This window comes from Lipotes vexillifer, unplaced genomic scaffold, assembly GCF_000442215.2.
Source record: "Lipotes vexillifer unplaced genomic scaffold, Lipotes_vexillifer_v1.1 scaffold1038, whole genome shotgun sequence".
Classification (NCBI taxonomy): domain Eukaryota; kingdom Metazoa; phylum Chordata; class Mammalia; order Artiodactyla; family Lipotidae; genus Lipotes; species Lipotes vexillifer.
The window spans coordinates 1,807,144-1,819,018 of NW_006780148.1; the positions used below are offsets into that span (position 1 = coordinate 1,807,144).

The 11,875-nt window shown below is 39.3% G+C and overlaps 1 pseudogene; it reads right to left on the reverse strand.

Annotated features, from left to right (window-relative positions):
* Positions 1 to 10,373: 10,373 nt before the first annotated feature.
* Positions 10,374 to 11,619, reverse strand: LOC103091197 (protein Z-dependent protease inhibitor pseudogene; annotated as a pseudogene).
* Between the last annotated feature and the right edge of the window lie 256 nt (positions 11,620 to 11,875).

The following is an 11,875-nucleotide window of genomic DNA, read 5'->3' on the forward strand; positions in this document are numbered from 1 at the left end:
GGATACCCTTCCATGATAATACATTTTGATCATTCATTTCTTTTAAATGGCTGCATAATACTGTTCCATAGTATGAATGTATTTTATTTAACTTTGTTTTCTATTGAAGGTCATTCAGGTTGTTTCAAGTTTTTCTGCTGTTACAAACAGTGCTGTAATAAACATTCATATACCAATATTCTTACATATTGGTACTTTTCTTTTTGTTGGAAAGAGTTCTAGGTGTGATAGCTGCCCCGAATGTTCCATTCCTTTTTAAATTTGAACGTATCCTGGCAGACTACTTTTCATAAAGGTTGTGGAAATATATGAGAATGCATAAGCCCTCATACCCTCTTCACATCTTCCTAGATGTTCTCAAACTTAATTTGTGCCAGTCTTATAAGGTGAAAAAGTAGAATCTCATTGTTCTTTTGATTTGTGTTTGCTTGACGATGAGAGCTCACACATTTTTCATAGGTTTTTATTTTTATTATTATTTTTATTGGAGTATAGTTGATTTACAATGTTGTGTTAATTTCAGGTGTACAGCAAAGTGAATCAGTTATACATATACATATATCCACTCTTTTTTTTCAGATTCTTTTCCCGTATAGGCCATTATAGAGTATTGAGTAGAGTTCCCTATGCTATACAGCAGGTTCTTATCATAGGTTTGTTGATCATTTCATTCCTAGTGGATGGAAGGCCTGTTTATAGCCTTTGCCCATTTTTCTGTTTGTCTTCTCACCAATGTATGGGCATTCTGAATATATTAGGGATGTTAACTCTTTATCATATGTGATGCATATATTTGCTCCCATTTTATCATTTGCCTTTTGACTTTGTTTTAGACATCATCAAAGGGTTTTAAGCAGGGGAGTAACGGGATTATATATGCGTTTCTGAAAGCTCATTCTGCGAGCACATGGAGAACTCATTGGAAGGAACAAGATTGGCAGCAGGGTCACTATTGGTAGTTGGAGGTGGTGCACTACTCCAGGAAATGAATGGTGAGGGACTGAATTAATTCAGTGGTGGTGGGAACAGAGAGGGAAAAATAAATTTGCGACTGTAAGGAAATGAAGTCTACATGATGATGTGACTAATTGGATGGGGTTGTGATGAGGTCGAATTTCTGGTTTCTGAGGCAGGTGAGTGAAAGGGTGTTGGTGGCATATTCTGAGAGGACACAGGGCTTGTGTGAGCGTGCAGATATCTAGTTTGGATTCGGGTAGGATTTGGGGGTACCTGAAGGTGTGGAGAGGTACAGTAAGCTGCTGGGTTTTGGAGTATAGCTCACAGGAGAATGGTCTGGGCTAAGCAGCGGCTGAGGAGTTTTGGCAATACGCAGATGGCAACTGACTACAGATGTGGGAGTTGGAAGCTGCTCTGAGACATGGGGACTCTGAGGACCCCAGAAGTCTGAGGAGAAAGCCCGTGGCACATCCACATTCAAAGGGTTCAAGAAGCAGAGGAGCTGGCAATGGAGGCTCTTCCTTGCCTGGAGGCCCCAGAAGCCAGCCTGCACTCACCAGGGACAGAGGGGCCCCCAGCACTACTCCTTGCCCTTGGTAGGGGTGTCTCCGGTCCGAGAAGAGGGCTGTGATGTAGGCACACCTCCTTCTCCTGTAGACAAGTCTCTCCCTTCTCCTCTTTCCCCCACTGCAGCCTGGGCAGGATCCAGAGATTCTCACTAGCTCTTCTCCCACTGAAGGATGTAGGCCTGCAGTTTCACTGGCCACTTGTTTGATTCTCCCTGCCTTCCAGCCAGGAAACCAACACACGCCATCGGGTCCCACTTCCCCCACATTCTCCAGAGGGTCTCCCAGGTCTCTTTCTGACCTCCACTGCAGAGCTCAATTTACCATCTCAGTGAAAGGTGGTGGAATCTTTCACTCGTTCACTACAGCTTAATTTATGCCAAGGAAATGAAATGAATTCTCCTTAACAAAGTTCCAGTGAATGAGCTCACCCCACATTTGGTTTTTGAGTTAAAAGACCACTCTGAGATCTGGCCTGTCCTCCAAATACCAGAAAACTGGCTCCTGCCCATATGGAAATATTTGTTGTGTAAACTAGACTGATATGCAGCAATTTTAAAAATTACTTCTACCCAATTTTTGTCCAGTGGGATTAAAGCAGTTCCAGGTGACACAGAAAGAGAAAACTTAAGTGTTTGTCTCAGTTGATAGTGACACGGTTTACAGAAGGACTTGTGAATGTAGACATGATCTAAGAAGCCAAAGTTTATGGAAGAACAACACACACTATGTAAAACACCTGGTCTCTTAAACAGGAACCTGATACTTTCTCATTTATCCAACTGTGGCTTGCCGATTAACTCATAGTCTCTGGCTCCGTGGCTGTTTGTCTCTCCACTTTGATGCAATGTAAATTTGGCATAAAGCTAGGGCCATCCATAGTTGAAGACTGCCATGGCAAATGAGTCATAACCATTGAATGTTATGGTTGGAAGGGGCTTTAAAGACCATCTAGGCCCAACCCCATCATTTTTCAGATGAGGAGACTGAGAGTAAAAACTTGTCTGCAATCACATGATTAGCTGATATGCTGGATTTCACCTGGGTTTCCTGATCTCCGGACTTGTGGAGTTAGTACACCTCCATGCTATCACTCAGCAGTAGACAGGAAAGCTGGCTTTTGACTCCTTCCCACCTGTTCCTCCCTACCTCCTATGCCTCCAAATAAACATATTAGTTAAACCCTTGCCCTTGCTAAGCAAATTTGTCCTTAGACAAGGCCTCTGATGTCCCCTTCAAGCAGATGGACACTTCTAAGAAAGCTCCTCTTATATACAAATTTCGGAGTCACTGCTGACTTTCGCCATGAACATTTGGTTGATGGGTCTGCCAGGAACATAAAGGGTAAATATGGAGTGAAGAGAAATATTTTAAAATGTTGGAAGCTATTATAATACACTAGATATTAGATAATAAAAAAGGACGTCAGACCACAGGGCTGTCCACAATTCACTTCCAGTTTTATACCTGGCTTTTTATAACTGGCTTCAGTGACATTTGTAGTATGTTTAACACTCACAGAGGATTATTTTAAAAAAAAGAACTTCCTTCTCTATGCTAAACTAATTAATGAGCTAAATAATAATACTAGCCAGAAAAGAAACACTGTGAAAATTTAATTCTCTTGATGTATATGTATATAATCATACTAGTGAAAATAAATATTACATACAGTACAAAAAGGAAAAAGTAATGGAGTAAGACTTTTAACTATAGTAATATATTTTTTGGGGGGAAGGGAAAACCCTTATACCTATGTTTTTCTGAAAATGAATAATAGTATTACAGTTTCTATTTATGAGCTTTAACTTATGCAAATTTGTCAATGACAAGCTTATCCTCTTTGCATATTCATGTTCCAAAAATAGTATGACCAGATTTGCCATCCTATCTTACGGAAGAACACTTTATTCATTTCAATTTCAATTTTTTTTCATGTGAAACAACATGTATACAAATAGAAAAGTCTCACACATAGGATAAATTTGGTAGAAATTCATAAAAATCCCAGACACAATATTCTAGAAATTGCAATACTGTTCATTTTTTTTTTTTTTCATTCAGACACATTTCTAGTGGCTTTCTTTTTTTTTTTTTTTTTCTATTGGGGTATAGTTGTTTTACAATGTTGTGTCAGCTTCTACTGTACAGCGAAGTGAATCAGCCATTTGTATACATATATCCCCTCTTTTCTGGATTTCCTTCCCATTTAGGTCACCACAGAGCACTGAGTAGAGTTCCCTGCACTATACAGCAGGTTCTCATTAGTTATCTGTTTCATACATATTAGTGTATATATGTCAATCCCAATCTCCCATTCATCCCACCCCTGCTTTCCCTCCTTGGCGTCCATATGTTTGGTCCCTATGTCTGTGTCTCTATTCCTGCCTTGCAAACAGGTTCATCTGTACCATTTTTCTAGTTTGCACATATATGCGTTAATATACAATATTTGTTTTTCTCTTTCTGACTTACTTCACTCTGTATGACAGTCTCTAGATCCATCTAAGTCTCGACAAATGACCCAATTTCATTCCTTTTTATGGCCGAGTAATATTCCATTGTACATATGTACCACATCTTCCTTATCCATTCATCTGTCGATGGGCATTTAGGTTTCTTCCATGTCCTGGCTATTGTAAATAGTGCTGCAATGAACATTGGGGTGCATGTGTCTTTTTGAATTACAGTTTTCTCTGGGTATATGCCTTTCAAATACCTCTCAGCAGAAATATCTCCATTAAAATATGTTCACTAGAAAATTTATCAGAAATCTCTATTATTTCTGGTAGGAACTTCCAAAGTTTTAATTCTTATGCAAAAATCATTTAAAAGTAGCTAAGTGACAAAGGAAATGGACATCTTTTGATCAATGGCTTTAGAATAAGTGTCTAGTTCTTGGTGAAAATGATTGTGGGATTCATATATTATTGTTTAATTGCTTCTGGCAGTGTAAGAGCTGCATTTTTTGTGGTTTCTCCTGGCATTCTTCTAAATTTCATTCTGTTTTCTAAGAAATGTCCATTTCCCTATATTTTTTGTTGCATGGTTAATAGCCTTACGCAATCTGTGTTAGTTGTCTAAAAGAATCCATTTGAAAGCTTGATGTCTCACTATGCATTGTTCAAAGCTGATGCTGGTTGTTTGCAAATATTTTTGTGTTTGATTAATCTCATCTAAAGGTTTGCATCAGAAAAAAAAAATAACAGAAAAGAAAAACTGCATCAAAGAGAGAATAAAATTTGAACTGATTCTCTTGTACCATATTTTCTTTTGTGTCTTTCTGTGGGCATAGCTTCATCTTCCCTGGGAAAGCCTTTTCACTGTTATACTTACATTCTGCAGCATTTTCCAACAAGGAAGTAATACTGGAATGAATGAATTGACTTTTTCTGAAAGTTCCAAAAAGTAAAAACTTCCAAGTGCCCACACCGAAGGCCAAATTAAAGTATTTCAAGTTCTCGTTCTTTGCCTTTACACTCACTGTGATGTCATTGTTTATTTTTATTTACTGCATAAACACAGGAATATTTAGTACCATGGGGTTGGAGGGGTGAACTGTGCCCAAAGTGAGCTTGAAAGATTCATTCTGAACTATTACCAACTTACTCTCGAAACAAATGTGTGTAGCTAAGTCCACATGTGTTGAGGGCTGACTATATAACTAGGAGTTTTCTGAATTAACTTTATGCATAATACAATGACTACTAAAGACTAACTAATAAAAATGTACTAATTTCAGGTTTGCATATTAATGGTAAAACTCAATGGAAACTATAATAATGGTTTAAAACTTAGACAAAAGATTTTGGGGGGAAACAGTAGCTTCTCATTGATATTGTTTAGAGTTATCAACACGTGGTGATAATAAAAAGCAGATCAGCTTTATTATTGTTTTTAAATTCTCTGCAGGAAATGTGCCCACAAGGTAGAGTATACTTCTCTGCCCTTCACATGCCACTCCTGGGGTTCCTTCTGATTCTAACTGTGGAAGTGACCTATGCTCCCGGCTGCCTTTGTCCTCCTGTTTCCATTCTTGACTTGCGCTTCAGAGATCATGCTTATCCCCATTTCTTTGATTTCATGAGGAAATGGTGGGAAAGGAGAAAGAAGATCAGGTTGTCGAGGTAGGTAAGGCAATCACGCCATAGCACCTTCCGTCCTTCTACTCTTCTCTGTACCAACTAAAGAAGATGTGATGATTAGGTGAGTTAATACAAGTCAAGTATCTAGAACTACATCTAGTACATAGTGCTCAATAGATGCTTGCCATTGCTTGGAGGTAACCAGAATGAGAGGCAGGCTGGCGGGTCCTGGAATGGCAGCATAATTAGAGTTAGATCCTTCCTTATACCTCCTCCTCACAGGACTTTTTCTGGTGTTACAAGACTGAGTCTTCAGCAGAAGTTACTTTTTTCTACCATGTCTAAGGAGTCATAACATTCTGTGTGTAAATACGCGGCGTTTTGGAGGGGAGACATTGCAAGCCTTCACATTGGACATTCTTATCCTGAAGCTGGTGTCATCTCTGGACTTGGGTCATGAGTCACTAAGGTTTCTCTTTAGGAGCCTCCATCCTCAACACATAGTCACAGAGCCCAGCTTGAACATAAGGCCTGTGCTTCTTTCAGTTTTGGCCCAGGTAGATGGGTGTTCCATAGAAGGCAATAAAATCATGTCCCCCAAAGAGAATTTCTGAACGGGTATAGAGGATATTTGCTCATTTTAAAAAATTGAGGTCTAATTTATATACAAAGAGAGCATAGGTATTAAGTATTTATTTCAATGAGTTTTGAAAAGTCTATAAACTCTTCTATCTACTGCTCAAAGCAAGAAATTGAATATTTCCATCATGGCAGAAAGTTCCCTCATTATTTGTTCATTTTAGAGCTTGAATCCAGGTCTTCAGACCTTGGTCATTGTACAAGGAGTCTAGGGCAGAAGGGAGATGGTAGGACTGGGTCAGGCAGGAGGAATAGTGGGGTGATATGGTATCTTAGCCGACAAAAGAACACTGAAGACTCCCTGACAGGTAGGTTCATGAATGGCCCTTGTAATCACGGGGAAGAAAACTCAGCTGAACTGAAAAGGTTATGAAATAAAAATGTTAGTTAGGTGCAGAATTTTCACTGGTGTTGAAGAAATATTTTCATAGTCTCTTGTTAGAATAGGTAGTTTGAACTCTGAGTCTTCCAGATTATGTAAAGAAAGAGTATGTAAATATCATTACTTCTTTATCCCTGACTTATGTATAGAACTCTGGACCTAAGTTCCCGGAAGCAAGGTTTGGGGTCTACCAACAGACCAAAAGAGCAGAAGGAGCTTTTGAGTAGAACGGGGGCTCCTTTAATGACACTTGTTACCCACTGAAAAGCTCATGACCTTGGAATATTTGCAGTTCACACTGATTATGATAAATCCTTATTGCCAAACTATTTAACGAGATACTGATTCAAGGGAAAACCTTTGAAAACCACACTGCTTGCCATGTATCAGTGAACTTCTGCTCAGCACCTTCTCTTTCGTGTCTTTTTAAAAACATGCTGATGTTCTACAGCTGTGAAATTGTGTAATCTGCATTTATGCAACCTTTGTTACTTGAATATGAACTAAGAGAATGTTCCATTTTGCCAAAAACTTTCAGCTCACTTAAATGCATTGAAATAACACCACACTATTAACACCTTACGTGCTATGAGAAACTTGATGTTCAGCAGCCCAAAGGTTAAGCCTACAGTGTTGGACTCTTGTCTGTGAGTCTGTGTGAATGAGTGTGTGTGTGTGTATAGTAACTAATCATTTATTTTAATAGGGTGCTCCCTTGAGAGTGAGGCAGACACTCTATATTTAATAACACTTTTAAGGAGAGGAGGCAGTGTGAGCATATTAAGTTGCTCCTTTGGTTTACCAGAAGGCTTATTAAATCATTAACTGGAGGAAATTCTGACTGGGTAAGTTACAGTGGGCTGACAAGAAGGTATGGGCTAGAGGGTACTGCTCCTGGTGACCTTGTTTCAATTCAAGGTTAATTATGGAAGTAGTTTCAAAAATCTAGAATTAATTATTCTGAAAGAGAAGAAAAAACACAGGGTTGGGTTTCTATCCAAGGTATCATCCCTGGAGAGCTCCCCCACTATATCAGACCAATATCAAGTCCCAAGTTTAACAAAGCAGTTAGAGAAATTAAACAGGGATTCTGCCACAATGTACTTCCATGTCCTGGGAAAGATTTGCAGTCATCACATTTTATCCACTAACTGAAAGAGGAAGAAAAGTACCATGTTGACTCCAAAGTCAGCCACTTGGGACAGGCAGACGTATGCACAGGGCTGGACTGATGGGAGGACTTGGTGTGTAATATAGGACAGCTCATTTTATTCCAAAATTTAAAAAATTCCATGTTATGCTCTTTCCACGGACATGAGAATGAAATGATTTCCATTCAGGAGTGGTTTTCACAGGTCATATAGAGAATAAGTATGCAGGGCAAGCTGGAAGCAACACTGTGAAAGGTTAAATGTGTTTTCAGGCATGATAAGGATGCCTCAAAGAGAGAGACAGAGCTCTGATGTTAGGATTTTAGACTACTTTGAAGTTAAGTTTCTATTGTTTGAGGGTCTTCATTTCCACTTGGGTGCTTTTTCTGCAATTAGAGGGTTCTAACACCAGATGGCACCTTTGTTATAAGATCTGAAGAGCTGGACTTATCCAATATGTGAGTGTGTGTGAGTGAGTGTGTGTATGTGGTATAAATATGTGTATAAGTATATATGTGTGTGTAAAAGCATAAATGTATTTATACATATTATTAAGTGTATATTTACATATGTATATGTTAATCTTGACTGTATAGAGTCAAAGCCAAGCTCTGTTACCTACATGCTTTGATTTGGGGCAAAACAAAACAAAACAAAACAAAATCTACCTATGCCTCAGTTTCTTCATTTGTAAAGTGAGGTTAATATAGTGCCTATTATATGGTGTTGCTGTGAGTTAACTAATTTAATGAGTTAATTATATTTTTATTTTATATTTAAACACTTAGAATAGTGCCTGGTATATAGTAAGTGTCTGGTGTGTAAGTGTTAATTCTTATTATTATATAATTTATTCAAAATTTGATCTGTGATTGTCCCTTCATCAATAATTCCACCTCTCCCCTGTTGTGTAACAGCCATATGGTGTGGGGAAGGATTTAACCTACCACCAGCTACAAGTGAGGGGCCTGACTTGTGTAATTTAATCAGATGGTCCCTTTTGCCATAGTGACTAGTCTAGGTTATGCAAACACAAGCCAATCGGTATACGGCATTTTCCCAAACACTGGAATTTGTGCAGGTACAAGAAGGGGTGTTTGGTCAGAATGGCCATCGTCAAAAAATCTACAAACAATAAATGCTGGAGAGGGTGTGGATACAGCCACTATGGAGAACAGTATGGAGGTTCCTTCAAAAACTCAAAATAGAGCTACCATACAACCCAGCAATCCCACTACTGGGCATATACCCTGAGAAAACCATAATTCAAAAAGAGTCATGTACCAAAATGTTCATTGCAGCTCTATTTACAATAGCCAGGACATGGAAGCAACCTAAGTGTCCATCAAAGGATGAATGGATGAAGAAGACGTGGCACATATATACAATGGAATATTACTCAGCCATAAGAAGAAACGAAATTGAGCTATTTGTAATGAGGTGGATGGACCTAGAGTCTGTCATACAGAGTGAAGTAAGTCAGAAAGAGAAAAACAAATACCGTATGCTCACACATATATATGGAATTTAAGGAAAAAAATGTCATGAAGAACCTAGGGGTAAGACAGGAATAAAGACACAGACCTACTAGAGAATGGATTTGAGGATATGGAGAAGGGGAAGGGGAAGCTGTGGCAAAGTGAGAGAGTGGCATGGACATATACACACTACCAAACGTAAAATAGATAGCTAGTGGGAAGCAGCCGCATAGCACAGGGAGGTCAGCTCGGTGCTTTGTGACCACCTAGAGGGGTGGGATAGGGAGGGTGGGAGGGAGGGAGATGCAAGAGGGAAGAGATATGGGGACATATGTATATGTATAACTGATTCACTTTGTTATAAAGCAGAAACTAACACAGCATTGTAAAGCAATTATACTCCAATAAAGATGTTAAAAAAAAAAAAGAAGGGGTGTTGACCTACCTTAGATCAACACGATGTGGATGAAGTTCTCTTGGGGGAAATAAGTTCTCCTGTGATGTACGGATGCAAACCCTAGAGCCACTGCAGTTCTTGCTACCACAATGGAAAGCAAACTGAAAATGCTACTAATCTCACAGGAGGAAGAACAGCAAGGCCAAAAGGCCCATCCTTGAGGACACCACAGAGCAGTTGGAGCAAACCAGTACTAAGGTTTGTCCTGCCTCTGAGACCAGTAAATCCCCTTCATTTGAGTTGCTCATTCTGATAGAGTCCTAATAGATACAAGATCGCAATAGGTATTTTTATTAAAGTAACTGAACAAGGCCATTATTAGTAAGTACTATTCCTGTATAATGATTCCTTATATGAAAAGAGGAAAGTAAGGCAAAATTAAAAAAAATTAGAACCTTGTCACCACACTTGTCTCTTCTCACTAATCCTTAGATTCTATATATGATTCTCGCTTTTTCCCCTCTTTTACTTTATTTTTTTCTCCTTAAAATAAGTTAGAATTTAATACTCAGATTTATCTCAGAACGACTCAAACTGGCATTTGAGGACAAGGGGGGACACTGTCTCTTTTCGATACCCCGTGCCACTGTCCTGTGTAGGTTCAAACACCTCAGATTCAACATTTGCTATAGTTCTAAATACTCATGCATGTCATAGGTCACAGGAGAGTTGGATTCACCACGCTGCCCAGAAATAGCAGCATTCTAGAGGTTTCTTCACAGATCATGAAATGAAATGGTCGGTCCACTTTGATGATGGGAGGCATGGAATAAGCAGTGATTTCTGACAGGTGTTCCACCACTGCTTCAGTTCCTTACTAACCTCAATCATTGCTCTTTGTAAAACCTTGGTTATTTTAATATTTCTCACAGTAACTGAGAGTTCACTCAGGTCAGCCCAGGGTGAGAAGATTCTGCTGATTCCCATCCTCTTCAGCAGTTCATGTACCTCATCCTTTTTTTAGAAGATAAAGACCCTTTTTTAAAATTTATATATATATATATATAAATTTATTTATTTATTTATTTGCTTGCACTGGCTCTTAGTTGTGGCAGGCGGGCTCCTTAGTTGCAGCTCGCTGGCTCCTTAGTTGTGGTATGCAAACTCTTAGTTGCTGCAGGCGGGATCTAGTTCCCTGACCAGGGATCGAACCCAGGAACCTGCATTGGGAGCACGGAATCTTAACCACTGCGCCACCAGGGAAGTCCCTAAAGACTTTTTATGATCATAAATTCAATACAATTGTCAGGTATTATTAAGAATACTTAATAGTATCCACTGTTAAATTATTCTCTCACAAATGTCATATTTCACTATAGTTTGTTTGAATCATGATCTAGATAAAGACGACACATTGCAAATGGCAGATATATTTCTTAAGGCTTTTTCAATATATAGACCACTCCCACTTCCTTTTTTCCCTTATAACTAATTTGTCAAAGAAATGGAATATTTTTCTCTTGCAAATTATTCCCCACGACCTGGATCGTGCTGATGGCCTTTCCATGCTGTGTTTTACATATTCCTGAGTCCCTGTAGATGCACCTCATACTTCTGATCTAATCTGAACTTTGGAAAGAAAACTTCCTTTTTTCTGGTTTTCGTATTTTTGAGCTCTGTGTCCACCAGGTCTGTGGTCAGGTAGTCTTCAAGGGCAAGATGGTCACCCATCGTCTCCATGAGGACCACCAGCATGGTGGCATTTCCTTAATAAGGCAGTTTGAGGATGTGGCAACGAAAATTCTTATCGACTGTGGAGGCAAACTTGCCTGCCCAGTACATCATGGGCACCTTGACTTGAGTTGTTTGTACTTGTCCAGGTGGAAAATGTTCACCTTGATGAGAACAGGGTCAAAAGGGGTCAGTCACTTCCCTCTTGGAGAAATTGAAGGTCTCTTTGACATCAAAGTCCTCGTGGATGAAGGCAAAGCTCCCCTGGGCCAGGCCCAGCTCCCAGTTGTGGGAGAGGCTGTCTCTGAGCTGCTTCCTCAGAGACCATATGCCTCTGTTCTCTGCACTCACCTAGTTAATTCTGTGTTGGAATATCTAACATGGCTCTGTGGGTGAGTTTATAATTAAAATCCCTGGTGCTGTACATGCCCATAACGCTGGCCATAGTTTGTTTCTTAGTCGTCTCCTCTTCTACCTAGAATAAACTTC